We start from the raw sequence: 18,890 nt of genomic DNA, 5'->3' as shown, positions 1-18,890 counted from the left end.
CTAATGGACCTTTAAAAAGACACGGACTCGTTAATGCTTCCAGTGGGCATTTTGCCATACCCTTAGGCAAAACACTTCACTACCGCTATATGTATGACTGAATCTCTTGCATCATTCATACGTGTAGTGGAAGTCTTGAGTAGAAGCAAAACTTAAAGAAACCCAGGTTAAAGATGTTGCATCGCCTACTTCCCAAAACTCCAAAACCCCCCGGTGTATTATGGAAGGTGTGAGTTCTTAAACTTATGCAGGAGACTTGGCCCCTGACCCCCTTGTACATCAATAAAATAAAATAAAAAATGAGAATCTTGGAGAAAGTCTTAAGGCGAAGTAGGCCGTCATAGAAATTTGTACGCGTCGTTGATGATTGTTGCTAATTCATCTCACGATTATGAATCAAAGAAAATCAGTTGGTTTTGCACTGACACAGCTGAAAAAGTATCAGCATACTTTATGCATGTAAGCGCGTACAGTGATACTTTTTCAAGTCAATATAAACTATCAAGACTGAATTTTATCACTTTGAAATGCAAGCTGAAAAATCATCATTGTTGCCAAAACGAATGACGGGCTACTTAGCCTTGAAGAAACCGATGAAAGAATTCTCTGGATGTATTCCAGGATAAATTAGAACTTCCATAAAAAGTTTCTGAAAGAATCTTTTAGTGGTAATCATTAGAAAAATTGCAGACTTAATTCATGAAGGAATTTGAAACAAAATTCTCGGAGGAATTTCTTAGCAATTCAGTAAAAAATTACTATATAGACTCTTCGTAATAACAACTGAAGGAATCTATGTACCTGAATTAATTTCTTTTTTAATTCCTGGAGAAAAGCATGATAAAATAGATATAGTAATAGGAGGAATCATGCTTGCCGTAATGTCACGAGGAATATTATTTGGGAAATGTCTGGTCAGATTTTATAAGGAATCAAACTATTAGGTAATGGTTCATGTTAAATTGGTTTTTTATCTTAACTCCTGTTTGGTCTTTTTTCAACCAATAAGTCCCTAAAGTTCCTATTTTCCAAACACTTCTGAGAGTATCAAAATGTATCTGAATGTATCAAAAGTTGGGAACAGGGTTGAGAAAAAATCTGAAATTCTTTCTACAGTAGCCAAACAAAGCCAGTGAAAATCACGCCTATCGCTGCTGTAGGCAAAGAGCCTTGAAAATCGCAAAACACCCGTTGCTAAGGGCAACCCAAAATTACTGTAGAAAAATGTTCTATTTCCCGCATTTTAAGCCTCCAATGACACTAACGATTCAGAAAATTCATGCACCCAACATAGGCTACTTGATGAGATTCACTTTTTTGAACTACTGTACTGGGAAAGCCACGTGATTTTCGCGAAATTCAAGCCTACTACTATTACCATTCCCAGCACTGGTTGGGAACCCCTGCCCTAATCACCGTCATCGCGTCGTGTTTGCCGTTCTGTGGATAAATATCCCTATCTCACCATCACGCACAATACCTACCACCCATCGGAGAGGGAGAGCAAAACTCGCTGAGACCACGAGGCCGAGGCTCACGCGCTGTGCATTCTCGCGGAGCTGAGACGGAAACCAGTCGGCTCCAGCAGTCGAAATCGCGATGACCGATAGTAGCGAGTAGTGTTCTTTTTCACAATCGCCACCATTTGGATCTGTCGAGTGATGATTTTGTAGGATAAGAGCCAGAGGTCCAATAAAATTGGTATCGCGCAGATAACTTCGGGGGCTATTTAGAGTGGAAATAATTGCTAAGTATAGTAACGAACAATACAGAAAGTGATAAAGCGTATCTACAGAGCAGGCTGTGAACAATTTGATAGGCCCAAAGGCCTACTTGGTGGGTGTGTGAGAAGATTCGCAAAGAAAGCGATTGGCTGAAGCCAAGGAGATCTACCTGACGTGCATCTATCACGCGAAAAGGTGTGTTCCCTATAAATGATTTCATTGTGTTGATTCATTCATTAGAAAGCAATCGGGTTCTTCGATTGATATTATTCAAATTGTCCAAAGAATAGTGTTCAATGCGAATGTTTCGAGGTCTATCATCGTCCGACCGACTGGAGACGTCACATTCATATATTTACATATCGACCGGCTGCGCCGTCTGGACTTCTTGGAGGCCTGCTGAAGCTTTTAATGAATGTGCATATCTAAATTCGCAAAAATGTAACATTGGCATTTCGAAACAGTGTCATCAGATATTGTGTAATTCAACCCCAAAGAAATCTTCGCATAAAACTTGTTTTCGTCGGCTGTAATAAAATTCAAATATCGATCCGCGCATCATCCGACATTTATCGTGCTATATTGCCATACCTACCTACATATTCAAGGCAAGGAAAGAAGTTTGACATGTGTCGTACGATGGGAAAATACATCACCCCAGGAGGGACGGTGCTGTGCTGGAGGCAGGAACGGCAAACTGAATGAAGCAATATCTTCCGCAAACAACACAGCGTGCTTCTGGTTTCAATTTTCTTCGGTATCGTTTTTTTACGGTGCGCCTCGTGTTAAAGAGGGATTAAAGAGCGAGCAAATAGCCTTGAAGTCAGACACCATCGAAGCAAACCACGAGAGAATTAGACAGTATGTATAATTATAGTGTTTTTTGGTTGACTGTCTTGTTAAAACTAATAAGCAAAGTAGGCGGTTTGAAGAATGATGCGTACCGTCAAACGGGGCTTCTTTTGACATTATTTCCACATTCTTCAACTTTGAGGATTTGTAGCTCTGTGAATAATGGATAGATTTCGATAATTCTTGCGCATATTTAAGTTGTATTTGGAAGTAATCAATGTGCAAAATATGAGGCAAATCCATCAATAAATAAAAAAGTTGCTTGAATAGCGAAAAAAATGTGTCCTTCAAGACAAAAAAGGGGCTACTTTGGACACTTTTAGAAATTAATACGTTTTGATAGTAAAATGATTTTTCATCGTAAATTTCAGACTGATTTTATTGATTATCGTTCATTGTGATGTTTTCGAATGTTTTTCAATGATATACATAATTTAGAAAATTGTAAAGCTTGAAAAAACTACACACACCTATACAATACTTTTCACAAAAACATGCTATTCATAATTTTTAGTTTTCATGATGATATGTCAACTTTACTTCCTTTTAAATGTCAGCTAATAAATAGCGACTTATGATTGATTGTTCAAGTTGATGCAAACGAATTGTGTAACTAACAAGTACTGCGATGAATAATTAGCTTTGTACAGAAATATTCGTTCTGATTCTTAATGTTACATGAACGATATGTAGAAGAATCTAATTAATTCCTGTAACTAAAAGTAATTTTTATTCCAAATACAATCCATGAACTATAAGAATAATGATTCACAAGATCATAAACAATAAAAGTTTGCTTTTGTTAGATGCATTTTGGCTCTTAATAGTATTGAGATGGCGTAAGAGTAGTTTATTTTAGCAGCTGAAGGATGCCATTGCTTTGTATAGCAGATTCATGTAAAATATGACTGAACAATATTTTTTAAGGATTATGTTGTGAGTTTACTGTTTATACGAGTTGAAACATATATGTTTTACAATTATTACCTTTTCTTAATCCTTTGTTCATTTTTTATTGTGTTGTAAAATATACAAACCAACATTTTATAATTAAATATGCGTCGTAAAATTAAGACATTTGATCATTTATTTTTCTAAAAGAAAAACTTTCAACTTAAATTTATCACAAATTTCTTTGAATCATGCCGATTCGATAATTTTGTGATGTTCCCAACAACTTTCCACGATATGTGGAAAATTCATACAATGTTTACATAGCAAATGTTTTGTAGCTTGTGAACATTTGTTTGGACTTTTTTGATATATTTTTTTATTTATCCTGTTATTGTTGATGTTGTTCCAAAAAATATTCATGCCTGATTGTTGAACATAAATTGGTTTATAAAAGTGCTGAAGACACAAAATGGCTCAGATTAATATTTAAGCTGGAAATAAATCCAAAACGTGAGTGTCCAAAGTAGCCCCCGGAATCAAAAGTAGCCCCGTCTGACGGTATACGTGTTTCGTTTTTATTTTGGCGTGGCTTACTAGGGGAAGGGGTGGTAAAATGAACACCTTAAGGAAATCATCTTGTTTCTAATAGAAAAACGAGGAATTTGTATAGTTCTTTCGCACAATATCAAAAATAGGGATGTAATCTATAGCAACGACATGGATTCAAACTAAAATAGATGAATTTTCACATATTTTCACCGCTAACAAAAAGCGATGCAAATGTTCATTTTACCTGCACTATGTGGGTAAAATGAACAGCTGTGTGTGGTAAAATGAACACCATGCAAAAAACGTGAGCGAAATAAATATTTCTGAAAATTTCCATTGCCCCACCGAAAATACATCCATTAAAGATGGTAACCCATTCAAAAAGAATTTAAAAGGTATCAGATTTGACATCATACCATAACGATATTCACCTCACTGAAACACCTCAAGTCTTCCGAGCTAAAAGTTACGTCAGTTCTAATTTTTAAACGTGATTTTCTAAAATCTTGGTTTTCATTGATATTTTCACTTCAATTGACCTACGTATCAACTCTAACACATAGATTTATGCTCTAAATCGTCCGTGTGTGATAAAAAATCATCGAAATTTGTTTTTTCTCGGTAAAAGTCACGGTATTCATTTTACCACCCCTGTTCATTTTACCACCACTTCCCCTAAGCGTTCTTTTGAGTCTACTAACCGGTCCTACAATGTCTGTGGTTGACCTTGTCCTTAAGACAGGTGTTCACAAGACACCACTACCTCTAATATGTTTTCGGTGATCACATATAGTTTAGGAAGTGATGAAGAAGGGTGACTATAACATGATGCGAGTGCAATCTCAATGAATGGGGTTAGCACTGATTAATCTTCATATACCTACCTACTTACACAAACTCTCCATTGTATAGTGTCCGCTGTTTAAACGCCTGGTTATTTTTTTACGCGCTGTTTTGAAATTCATTCTCGTCTATGAATCAGCATAGTATCTTACCCTGCCGGTAATATTGGCGGATGTATATGTGTTGCATGATTAATCATCAAAATTAATTTATATCTAAAGCGAAATATGCACTTCAACAGAAAAGTAATCGCCTATCTCGATGCGTGGAAAATTTCTTGCAAGAAATGCTCAAGAAGAGCATTTTTCTTTGATTGCAGTACGCAGTTGAAAAGAAATGTCAATTCAAATGGAGCTCACTGTAGAAAATTTCTTGCGCATTTCTTGGGCAGAAATTTTTACTTTTCTTGAGCGGAACAGCATACTTAGCTTAAAGCATCTTAAAAAAAATATATAATTATTGTTTCGACAATCTTGTTATACATACCAATGGTATATAATTTTGACTTTGTTTTTTCTAGCGATCAAAGCTTACAGGACTTCAAATGCATGTGGTAGAATCAGTTGATATATTTTGTGAAAAAAAAACATTTCTTTGTAAAATAAATTCATTAAGCCATAGTATAAGTTGGTTTTCATGGCTAACTCGATAGTCCCTTGGATAGTTTTGTGTTCTGTGTTCAAGTCGATACCTTCGTAACTCGATGGTCCCTTCAATATCGGGTTATGGAGAGTTGACTGTATTTTTTACATCAAACTAGAAAATACCCAGTGCTAAAAATAGCTTTAGAGACATTTTTTATTACTTTTACGCATTTTTTTAGATTTGAATATCATGTTATCGATGATTGATTATTTTCAACATTTTCATAATTCGGCACTTTTTACACTGAGTTATTTAGGCAGAGAAACAGGTTATGTCCAAGTTGTGTGCCGTAAATAGTTGGTAATGCCAGAAAGAAGCAATTTTGGCACCATAAAGGTGGAAGCGTTGTTCAGAGTTCTTCTGCAAGTATAATGAGCAATCGTGTTCTATTGTGTACCATCCCATCGATCTTTTGAAATGTAATATTGTGGATTTGACTGAAACGACTGTATAACTTTTCATCAGCTAGAGCTACATACGAATTATTGTTAGTGTGGCAATCGTTTCAACAAAAGGAATAACCTTGAGAAGCTTTGGATTGGCAGAATGTTGAGATAGCGAATTTGTCTAACATGATCACATTTTTATATGTGGCATTGCACCTCGGTCGAGTCTTCAAGATTCCAAACGTAGTTGTCAAAAAGATCCAAGCAACGTACTAACCACTTTTTGAGTGTAATGTCGTTTTTGGGATCGAACACAAATTCGTAATAAGATAACATACCCTACAATGACCGGCAACCCAGGAAAGCTATTCCAAGTTGTTTTTGTAGATTTTTATATTTAAAACAGCTCAAGTAATTTCGGTTTTACTCCGGGGTCGAACGGGCTCGGCAAAATTCAAACGTGCTCCGATTTAATTTTTAAATTTTGCAATTCTAATCATTATTCAAAAATATTAAATGCCTAACTTTGGCATGCTGCATGAAATTTTGACAGAGAGTTAAAAATATGCTCAATATCATTCTCACAAAAGTTTAAAGCACAGGATAGAAAGGTAAACATCGGATGATCGCTCAAAATAATAGTAGTTTTCAGAAAATAAATATCAACTGTATTTTGTCTTTTATTTATTTTTTTTACTCATCGTTTAAACAATTTCCACCCAACCCACAAACAGGGAGACTTACGGCTTCGGCACCATTCGACTATTATCGGCAACCAATTTTCAAACGCCAAACAGTATTTTTCTATCAAAACACACCAATGAAAATATTCAGATGATTCTTTGCTCTGTCTGCTTCCCGCTGACGAGATTTCCGAGACAGAACAAACAATTTTGCCAGAGATGTCATCAATTCAAATGAACACGCCTCAAAATGCGACTGATTTGGAGCTGCCGAACAGATTCGCCTGCAGCGTTTATGGGAAAGTTGCCGAAGACAGTGAAGCTGCCGACAATAGTAACACTGACAAGAGATGTTCGCAGCGTTGTAAAAACGTTTCCAGAATGATTTTTACAAGTCTGTCGGTGTGAATCGATAGAGTTTTGAGCAGTGCACGAATGTAAACAAACTAACACGTAATTTGGCTGCTGATGTCCGAGAAAATTACAAAAGAAGCGTGACATCGGCTTAGGCTGCCGAGAATACGTAAGTTCCCCTATATAAACAAGACAATTTTTACAAAATTGTTTCAGAACAAGAAATTCACAAAACAAAAATAACTAGGGTTATTTACGGCTTCGGCATCGGCACCATTCGACTATTCTCGGCAATCAAGTTTCAATCGTCAAATACACAGTATTTTTCTATCAAAACATACAAATGAGAACATTCAGATGATTCTTTATTCTGTCAGCTTCCCGCTGACGAAATATCCGTGACTGAACAAACAATTTCACCCGAGAAGTCATCAATTCAAATGAACACGCCTCAAAATTCGTCTGATTTGGAGCTGCCGAAATGATTTGCCTGCACCCAAGTAACAATGATAGCTGAATAACAGCTTATTCAGCCAAAATGTGGTTTATACAGCCTCCTTTCAGCTGATTAAACTGTTATTCAGCTAGCAATGTTACCTGGGCAGTTCTTATGGGAAGGCTGCCGAAGAGAATGAGGCTGCCGACAATAGTTACACGGACATGAGATGTTCGGAGCATTGTAAAAACGTTTGCAAAAAGCTTTTATCAGGTCTGACAGTATGAATCGATAGATGATTGAGCAGCGCGTAAATGTAAACAGACAAACACGTAACTTGTCTGCTAACGTCCGAGAAAATGATTGCTCAGAATCGGCTTAGACTGCCGAAAATACGCAAACTCCCCTATTGTTTTGAGCGGTGTGAACATCAAATTTGTATACAGTCGCCCCACGCAGTTGAATCACCCACAATTTATGAATCAGTTGATTTTAAAAGACAAAATTATTATCAAACTTATCACAGAATCATTTTTACTGATAAGAAACACTATCAGTCATTTCAAGCCTTTTTATCTCAGTAAAATAGCTCTTGATCGCGGTATGAATCAACAATATTACTAAATTCTCTTTGTAGCTATTTGGGCTGTATTTTTGGCCAACTTTGTAAGCCGTGTGGCTATTGACGCTTAGCTAGAAGCGACGTTTTAAAGTTTGTTTCAAAGATTTTTTTGTGAGAGATTGAGCCCCAGACAACATTTACAGATTCAATAAACATAACTATGAGAGATAAATGCGTATTTATACGGATTTGGCTAAGATTTTTGAGTAAAATACTCTATCAATAAGTTGTGGGAAATATACACATCAGTCACAATTTATGAATCAGCGTACTTAGTACTTAGTGTTTTTAAAAATGATTCATAGTTTCCTAAGCACACGTCGTTCAAAAACTCCTAGCGCTTGCAGGTCCTCTTCGAGCATTGTCTACATCTCATGCCCGTAGATGACTAACGGTCTCATCCAGGCCCATGACAACTATATATCGATACACAGTGTTCTTCGTAGCCAGGATGTCCCGGGCGATAAGTGAATATCGCCCATTGTCAGTTGTGTCAACTGTGAAAATAAAGACCATTGCTTTGTTTAATTGTTTGTTATGGTTTGATTATCAATTTTCGATATTGTTAAATCAGTCAATAAAGTACCAAAAAGTTGAAGCATTCAACATTCCGATGGTTTTGGAAGAAGAGCAAACATTAAAAGGCATCCTGCAAGCCTCCAAGCAAGCAATCAGTGATTTGATTGCGACACTTGCTCGAGTATGGATCATAAACATTAAACAAAACATCGCATTCTGATTGCACTCTCGATTCAAATTACCCGAAAATGAGTAAACACATGGAGATGTTGACTACGCTAAAAGTTGTCCCGTGCCATGGGCCTGGTCTTATCACCGTCTTGTGCATGGTACACTTAGTACGGAAGTGAAGTTTACCAGACCGCAAGGTCTTGTGAAGTCCGTAGTAAGCACGACTCCCGGCAATGATACGTCTTCGAATTTCTCTGCTGCAGTTGTTATCCGACGTTATCAATGATCCAAGGTAGACAAATTCGTCCACCGCCTCGAACTGATCCCCGTCGATCATCACGCGTCTGCCAATGCGAACTATATCGCGCTCGGTTCCTCCAGCCAGCAGATATTTCGTCTTCGACGTATTTACCTTCAATCCAATCCGATCTGCTTCTCGTTTTAGCCTGGTATACTGTTCAGAAACCAGCTGGAACGTTCTTCCGACAATGTTTGCGTCGTCAGCAAAGCAGACGAACTGGCTGGATTTATTGAAGATCTTGCCCCGCATGTTGAAGCCCGCCCGTTTCATAACACCTTCTAGCGCAATATTGAGGAGGCTGGGAAGACCATCGCCTTGTCGAAGCCCTTTGCGTGTTTCAAACGGGTCCGATCATGCACCCGATATCTTCACACAGCACTGTACACTATCCATCGTTGCTTTGATCAGTCTAGTCAGTTTCCCGGGAAAACCATTCTTGTCCATAATCTTCCATAGCTCTTCGCGGACGATAGTATCATAGGCCGCTTTGAAATCGATGAATAGGTGGTGCGAAGGGACTTGATATTCACGACACTTTTGGAGGATCTGCCGCAACATAAAGGTTTGGTCTGTCGTCGATCGCCCGTCCACAAAACCGGCTTGATAACTTCCCACAAATCTGCTTGCCAGTTTCGATAGACGGCGGAAGATGATCTGAGAAAGCACTTTATAGGCTGCGTTAAGAATGGTGATCGCTCGATAGTTCTCTCATTCTAACTTGTGACCCTTTTTGTATATTGGGTATATTATTCCACTCCTCCGGGCTGTTCTGTATCCCAGATCATGGCTAGCAATGGGTGCAGACAAGTGGCCAACCTGTCCGGGCCCATTTTAATAAGTTTCGCTCCAATACCATCCTTTCCAGCTGCTTTGTTGTTCTTGAGTTGTTTGATAGCATCCTTAACTTCGCCTATTGTGGGAGTTGGCACGTCTCCCTCATCCGCCGTACTGATGAAGCCATTCCTCCTGCGTCCTGATCTTCCTCCTCTGCACCGTTTATGTGTTCATCGTAGTGCTGCTTCCACCGTTCGATCACCTCACGTTCGTCCATCAAAATACCTTCATTCTTATCCCGGTACATTTCGGCTCGCGGCACAAAGCCTTTGCGGGATGCATTGAGTTTCTTGTACAACTTACGTGTTTCTTGTGAACGATACAGCTGCTCCATCTCTTCGCACTCCAACTCTTCCAGGTGGCGCTTCTTATCCCGGAATAGATGGGTTTGCTGTCTTCGCTTCTGTTTGTATCGTTTCACGTTCTGACGGGTGCCTTGTTGCAGCATCATCGCCCGCGCTGCATTCTTCTCGTCCAAAATCGTCTGACACTCCTCGTCGAACCAACCGTTCCGTCGATTTCCTTCAACGAACCCAATGGCACCTTCCGCTGCGTTGTTAATGGCTGCTTTGAGACTACTCCAGCAGTCCTCAAGAGGGGCTTCGGTGAGCTCTCCCTCTTCCGGCAACGCTGCCTCAGTTGCGACTTCGGGTAGCTTGAGTCGTTCCAGATTGTACCGTGACAGGCGTCTGTACCGAATGTTGTTCACAACGGAGAGTCGTTGGCGCACTTTAACCGTCACAAGGTAGTGGTCCGAACCGATGTTTGCGACGCCGATAATGTCCGAGAAGTGTCTTCCATCAATCAAAACGTGGTCGATTTGCGATTCAGTCTGTTGTGGTGATCTCCAGGTGTACCGATACGGGAGGCTGTGCTGGAAGTAGGTATTACGTATGGCCATGTTTTTGGAGGCGGCGAAATCAAGCAGTCTAAGGCCGTTTTCGTTCGTAAGCTGGTGCGCGCTGAACTTCCCTATAATCGGTCTAAATTTCTCCTCCTGGCCAACCTGAGCGTTGAGATCTCCGATAACGATTTTGACATCATGGCTTGGGCAGCCGTCGTATTCACCTTCCAGCTGCGCGTAGAAAGCGTCCTTATCGTCATCGTCACTTGCTAGGTGAGGGCTGTGCACGTTTATTATGCTGATATTGAAGAAACGGCCTTTGATCCTCAACTTGCCCATTCTGTTGTCGAATTTCCACCACCCAATCACGCGCCTCTGAATTTCGCCCATCACGATAAAAGCTGTGCACAGCTCATGTCTGTTGCCGCAGCTCTGATAGATGGTATAACCATCCCTATACGTATGTACCGTCGACCCTTTCCAGCAAACCTCCTGCAGCGCTACGATGTCGAACTTGCGAACCCTCTATGATTCGGGAAGATTGCGGGTACTTCCCAAGAAATTGAGAGACTTACAGTTCCATGATCCGAGTTTTCAATCGTTAGTCCGTTTTTGATGCCTGGGTCTATGCCGATTGTTCCGGTACGAATTTACATTGTATGCTTCCTGTACTGATGATTTTCACGGCTGGCTTGTAAGGCCTGCACCAACCCCCTGTCTTGCTGTAGGATCATCGTGCACAGCACTGTTTAGAGTCTTACGCTGGAACTAGGACGATGATCAGCTGCTCCTTGTTGGAGTAGAATAGTGTCAGCCCCCTGGTTACAAAACAAGATGATTGATGACGATGATGACTGATGACAACTGACGCAGTGTTAGAGTGTGTATGTGTGAGAACGACGAAGCATAATTGCAGATGATTTTGACAACTCTTGTTTGTTATTGTTTTTGTTAATCCGTACTAGTTTGTTGGCCAGAATACATGTTGTTTAAAAAAACGGATTCGACTTTGTATCTTTCTTCGCCGTATCACGTAAACTCCGTGACGGGTAATATTGTCCGGTCAATCGGTTTCGTAGTGTACCGTATCCGCTGCGCCTGGGTTTCCAACAGGTTATGGGCACTGATTGCGCGAAGAAAGTGATGTTAGAAAGTGTCTGATCTGAAGCGACACTGTTGTGTGTTCGAAGATGATTAATTGAATTCTTCCGGTGTGTCGAAATGTATTGGATGTACTGTTGCTGAAGAAAGATCAAGTCGGGGGAGAAATGCTAATCGTGGAAAAGTTGTGTCTGTACGGAAAAGAACATTAAGTAGTTGCGATTGTGTATAGTTCGAGGAGGAGTACAGCGGCCATTTCGCTTGAGGTGATGAGTATTGTTCGGACTGAGAAAGTGGGAAGCAGCAAGCGATAGTAATTGAATCAAAAAGAACGTTGCACAGTGGTCCGGAAAGGTGATTTTGCGAAACCGTTTGAGAGAGTCGAAAAGTTTTGAAAATGGCTGAGGCTAAGATAGCATTTGATCGGTTGAACGATTCCAACTGGGCAACCTGGAGGTTCAGGATGGAGCTGATGTTGATGAGAGAAGATTTGTGGTTGACAGTGAAAGATCCCAAACCAACGGCTACGGATATTACATCAGCATGGACGAGGAAGGATGAAAAGGCTCGCGCGATGATAGGATTAGCTCTGGAAGATAGCCAGTTAACTCATATTATGGACGCTGTGAGTGCTAATCAGATGTGGGAGATACTCAAGAGGTATCACGAGCGAGGGTCGTTATCGAACAAAATCCACGTTCTGCGACGGCTTTGTTCGATGCGGCTGGATGAAAGAGGAAACATGTCAGACCATCTGATGCAGACAACGGAGTTGGTTCATCGTTTAACCAGGATGGGAGAGCCCTTGAAAGAGCATCTGGTTGTTGCGATTCTATTATCGAGTTTGCCTGAATCGTACAACCCGCTTGTCACCGCCCTTGAAGGTCGTCCGGAAGAGGACTTACAGTTGGAATACGTGAAGGGTAAGCTTATGGATGAGTGGCGTAGAAGACGCGAAGGCAGGAATCAGGAAAACGTTGAAGAGCAAGTGATGAAGTCTACGGTGCAACCAGAAGATAGGAGAAGTGTTCGATTGTGCTATTACTGCGGACAAAAGGGACATATTCAGTGGTATTGCCCTGTCATGCTGAAGGAGACAAGAAACCAAGTTCAAAGGCGACCGGATCAAGAAAAATCGTTGGTTGTGCAACATCCGGAGCCGAGTAGTGACACTAGTGGCCGAGGAGTGTGTTTCACAGCGGCTGTCGGTGGACATGTGACTGATGGAAGAAAATGGATAATCGATACTGGTTGTTCACAGCACATGACTAGTTCGACAGCATCCTTAGGTTGGTGGAACCCTTGTGCTGAAAAGGTATCGCTGGCAGATGGACGAACCGTATTGGCTAGAGGAAGTGGAACAGGAAGAATTGTTGGACGTGGCGTGAAAGGTGAATCCGTTGATATAGAGATGAAAGAGCTGTTGTACGTTCCTGAGTTATCAAGTAATGTGTTGTCAGTGAGCAGAATGACCGATGAAGGCTTCTATGTGCAGTTTGGTCCGAAAGATTGTCGTATAATGGATGGTAATATTGTAATTGCTGTGGGTGAAAAGAGAAATGGCTTGTACTATTTAAAGCAGTAGTTTTATCTGGCGTTTTTAAATAGGAGGAGTAGACATTGTAGTGGTAGAAATAGGTTGAAGCTCAGTGGGCTGCACTAAGGAGGAGTGTTGGAGTAGAATAGTGTCAGCCCCCTGGTTACAAAACAAGATGATTGATGACGATGATGACTGATGACAACTGACGCAGTGTTAGAGTGTGTATGTGTGAGAACGACGAAGCATAATTGCAGATGATTTTGACAACTCTTGTTTGTTATTGTTTTTGTTAATCCGTACTAGTTTGTTGGCCAGAATACATGTTGTTTAAAAAAACGGATTCGACTTTGTATCTTTCTTCGCCGTATCACGTAAACTCCGTGACGGGTAATATTGTCCGGTCAATCGGTTTCGTAGTGTACCGTATCCGCTGCGCCTGGGTTTCCAACACTCCTAACATGGAGAACAGACACTCGTCTGGGGGGGAGGAGCCCCCCTTCCCTGTCAGCATACGACCAAGGTCCCACCAGGGTTGGTTACCCGATCTTCCCTACAGTTACTTGTACCCCAGGCGGCACCACGGGGAGGTAGGGATAGGAGTTACTGGACAAGAGGCTAAGGACCACAAATGGGGTCTATCTTATACCTGCAGGTACGCGAAGTACCAATGGTACGCATTGTACAGTCATTTACCACCCGGAAAAGGAATCTGAACATACTAATGAATTTCCATGATTTTGAAAAAAACAATTTTTATGAAAAAAAAAAGTTATTTAGGGGGATTTTAGACTTATATAACAAAAATTGTGGACGTTGTTTATGTAAGGCCTCAAAGATTATTATGTTGAAAATTTTTTGAATAAATAAAAAATCCTAAATTTGCGAGGAACAAAAAGAAACAGTATAGATGTAAAAAATGTAAAGAATTTTTTAGTTGCACCTGATAGGTTCTTCTTAATTTTGATATAAAAATGTGGTATTGCTTCTGCAGAAGGACCAAAAGCAACGAGTGGGAAAGAAGAGAACTGGTTTGCATCCTTTTCTGTTTGATATCAATACCAATTATTTGTCATTTTTATGATCACTTTTGTTGTACGTAAGATTTTTTAGATCAACTCCCAGGGTAAACTCTTGGCTCTTCTATCAGACACATGGTGAAGTAAAAGGTTTTCACAATTTAAAAAAAAATCAAAATAACAGAGGTCATGGAGTATCGTTTACATTTATGTAGCCGATTTTTTCACGTGCGACATGTGCCACCACCTAATCGCCATATAATATTGGAATCCTCAGTAAAGGCAGTCAAAGAGTCAAGCATTTACGAGTTCTGCCATCTAGATCTAATGATTGTCTATTTACACTACCTGCAATCATCCTCCAAGTAAACATGCTCGAGAAGCATAATTAATCCACAAATTCAATGTTCTCTACGCCGCTCAGTAGCATCATTAAAACTCATGCAATGTCATGCAGATTCTTGAAATACTTCGTTCCGGTTCACCTCCTGATATAATTACACACTTAAACAGACTCTATGAGTTCGGTAAATGAAATTACCGAAAAAGATCGGTGATCAAAAAAATTACAGACGTTTCGGTATATTCCGGTTTGATCACTGAAATCTGCAAAAAAAAACGAAATTTCGGTGAATTGATTCAAGATTAACGATATCGGTGAAAATATTTACCGATAAATCGTTAAACAAGCTTAAGTGGTGACTTCGGTGAAATTTTTTTTTTTTTAAGGCACTCTGTGCTCGTGGCCACTACTGTGCCGGAATCAGCTGATCTGTAGCTTCTTCTTTACCGATACAGATCTATTTTTAACTTATCTATATTTACATCTTATTTTCACTCTCTCCTACTCTTTTACTCTCACACCGAGCAGGTAGGAGAGAGCTCTGTTGTTAGTGAGGCTAGCTGCCTGCGTAGAGGGTCAGTTTGTCTCAGTCACCATCTGATACTGACGGAGGATGGATGTGCTCCCCAAAGCACGGTCCTCCGTAAGGCGTCTTCTGGTGGCTGGACGGGTTTTTTTGTGGAGGGGCTGGGAATCGAACCCATGACCTTCCGCTTATGAAGCGAAAGCGTAACCTCAAGGCTACAGACCCCCCTACTTCGGTGAAATGTGTGTGAAAAATGTGACTCTTGTACATAAACCGCGATCTAATATGTAGACCCATTCCATTCCGTTTGTTTTTGGGAAATTTTCTTCAATATCTGCTTGGAAGAAGTGATTGGGAGGTGATTTTACAGGTTAGTTATTTATTTTTTGGCTCACATCTGAGCATGATCTGTAAGGGATCTGTACATATATACTTGTTGTTTTAGGAATGAAAGGAGCACGACGAATATGAACCCTTTAATGATGCGCCTGGAGTCAGCAGTATTTCGTGATGGTACAGAGCATGTAGAGAGAGGGAACGTACCCCACTTTACCATTCGGCATTGATTTCATCATGAAATGTTGTTTATTTTGCTCTCTATAATTTTTCAAATTGAGGCAGAGTCTTAAATGATTCAAAGCTGTGGGACCAGTGTATATTTTGAAACTATAATAAGCGTATCTTTGTATTGAGCAGAATAATAGTGAATTGTATATTTTTGACGAATAATTTTGGGATATTGTGTTTCCCATAAGACTGAGCTATCAGTTCTCATAAGTGCCAATAAAAGTGCTGTTCTATTCTGGGCGCTTTTTCTTTCATTCATTGTGAATAAGTTCAATGAGGGCAGGTTCTGCTATAACAACTACTGCGATAGCTCATTACCAAACGAAATTCGAAATATAAAAAATGTTAATGGTTAACACCAATGCTGACCATTTCATGTTCCTGAAAACAGAAACTTGTATGTATATAGTTTTTTGGGGAGTGGAATTAGGATGTATAGTAATGAAAAATCACAGTTATTTGTAGCTTTATCGAAAGAGCATATTTTACTTAGCATAACACGATTTTATTGCGTTTCAATATATTAATTTTGTTATTATAAATAATCAAAAACGATTTCATTCCGTCGACTCAATAATATTTCACTTTACATAATGACAGTTAATCCCGAAGTATCATAGCAGCGAAAAATTTATCGAGAAAAGTTGTGGAGAATGCTGCAATTGGTGCAGGTTTACGTTAGGGTCGGATTAATAGATGAGGGCGGTTTATGATTTCTTACGCGTCATTCCAATTGTTTTAAATTTTCATTCAAAAATATTATTGTTCGGATCCAATAGTCCATTTTACGAGACGTTTTTGAACAGCTGATCGCTTGTTTTATGAACGAAATTTTGACAGAAGGCGGTGTCGTAACGTGTGAAAGTAGCTGCAATATCATCAGTGTTGCCGTTTCGTAAAATGGACTATTCCATAATCTGAATGAAAGAAAGTGTTAGTTGCAGCGGAATTGATGATAAATAGAAAATATTTACCCTTTGATGCATTAGAAACGGAGTCAGCCAGCGATAAATCAGCAAACACGTCAATTTCGGGAGCCATATTAAATTTCTGATAGTGAAATGCCTGTACCGAGAAAATTTGCCTCACGTGGTTTTTCAAAATGATTAGCATTGGGGTTCATAAGTGTTCTTATGACATTGACAATTGATAGTTATGAAAAAATACACTAGTCGTATGAATCTCAATCTCGTCGAATGAAATACACAAGTGTCTTATGAACCAACAAAAAAATAATAAAAAACGCGTTCATTAGTGTGATCTTATGAAAATCATGCGAGATTTTTGCCTCAGTGCAGGTCAACCAGGAGAACAATTGCTCACTAACCCAAACATCTACAATTTTTTCCTATGCGTCGGCTAAGCCAATCGTTTAACTACACTGAAATAAATCTAGGAGGATATTTTATCAGAAATTTCATATAAGTCGAACTCCTCGTTTGGCTCTTACATCTCATATGCATACCGATACTTGTTATTCATATTTTTGTTCGAAATCAACAGTATTCAAATAAAAATAAAAGATGTTAGGTCACGCTAAAATGATATGTTCATAACATGAGCGTTACTAGCTTCGCATATACATTTCACCAACCGGCATTACTGTATCCTTTATATACATGCGTTTCATATTAAAGGAATCATTTCGGCTGTTATTATAAGCAGAGTGAGCGCAGAAGAGGAGAAAAGTTTACTGGGTTGCTGAACCCAATGTTTTCAAATACGTTTTAGAGCATTAATAACCATCACACTTCAATATTGCACAAGTAGTGAGTGCTCTTTAAGTTTTTCCAAAACTAACAAACTGATAGTTATATTTTTTTTAAATAACTTTCAGTGACCATGCAACTAAAACGGAATTCATGGGTTCCAAACCAATTAGGTGTCATCTATGTTAAACCTTCATGGGGAAAGTGCTAGAAGGACGACTAAATAAACAGGAGTATGAAAATGTTGTACGGATTTCTACGTACATGTATTACCGTATTCAATTCAAATTAAGTTACTATAGCTCTGTTATTCTCTGTTTCAGTCAAATTCTCGTCTTCTGGATCAGACAATTCCTCAAGTTCCGACAGGTCTAGTTGACTGTTTTGGAAGAAAAAACTGTGTCCGTACTGGTTTTTACGAAACGTCTGAACACGAATTATATTCAATAAAATATTTTTAAATTTGATATTTGTTTATTTCATCCGGAGGAATGCTATCAACTGAGGGAACTGGCAGTATAATCTGTTATTGGCGTTGCAGTCAGTGTAAATCAATTTCTAATCCTTGAAAAAGGTGTTAAATACATCGAAACGTCGGACAATTGAAACGAATCAGCTTTTGATTTACACTGACTGCAACGCCAATAACAGATTACTGTTTATTTCATCATAATAATTGATGAACGCAATGCAAAAACAATAATGAACATATGAAAACATAATGAAAAGCATCTAGATTACACTTAAAACAATTTATTTTCATCCATTGGTATTCATTTTACACGCATATAAAGACGCCATGCAAAACTCACTTTTAAACATAACATGCATAGCAAATGACAATGTCATGCTTGTCCGCAAGGACATGTTATATGTTTTGCATATAACTCATCGTAGTCAATTTTAGCGTATGATAAATCTTATTGAATATTCAAATAATGCTAAATTATATGCCTTTCATATGTTAACGGCTAGCAAAGTTGTCTCAGTGTATAAACCATTTGCAGTTTAGCTTATAGCATTTCCGGCACGTTGGTTGCGTAGATTAAATTAGACGACATTTCCGTTTGTGCGTTCGCTCGGAGTTTGTGCGAAGTGCAATTTTCTTCCCTTTAAAGATGAAGCTTCTCAGAATCTGAAGATGGTAATTAAAATAGCCGACTGATCCCCACTTGAGGTTTCAAAGGAACTAGTCTAAAGAAATTTTAAGCCTCCTCTAAATCTCAATATTGTTGGCTCAAATTTTGAGGATTCTGTTTTCATGTTATTTATTGAGTACTCGAACTTTTAATTTTTTTTTATTCCAAGCGCTAGGAGTTATATTTTGAACTTTCCTATAAGTCCAATTAGGGCCAAAATGTGCTATAAACATAGGACTATTTTAAGTCCCATCAAACGCTAAACGTTAATTCGAATAATTTAAACATTTGT

At 39.1% G+C, this 18,890-nt stretch overlaps 1 protein-coding gene across 2 annotated transcripts in view; it reads left to right on the top strand.

Annotated features, from left to right (window-relative positions):
* Positions 1–1,562: 1,562 nt before the first annotated feature.
* The window catches only part of LOC5576748 (dihydroxyacetone phosphate acyltransferase), a 32,656-nt gene continuing 15,328 nt past the window's right edge, over positions 1,563–18,890 (top strand). Inside the window, exon 1 of one of the 2 annotated variants that reach the window (XM_001656199.2) lies at positions 1,563–1,919. The gene's annotated coding sequence lies outside the window, so the exon portion shown is untranslated. Of the gene's footprint in view, positions 1,920–1,958; positions 2,586–18,890 lie in introns of those variants that run through there. The other variant, XM_021848932.1, reaches the window with a different exon arrangement.

The sequence above is a fragment of the Aedes aegypti genome, chromosome 3 (assembly GCF_002204515.2).
Source record: "Aedes aegypti strain LVP_AGWG chromosome 3, AaegL5.0 Primary Assembly, whole genome shotgun sequence".
NCBI lineage: Eukaryota > Metazoa > Arthropoda > Insecta > Diptera > Culicidae > Aedes > Aedes aegypti.
Note: the sequence above shows the minus strand (reverse complement) of the source record. Positions and strands in the feature narration are given on the sequence as shown.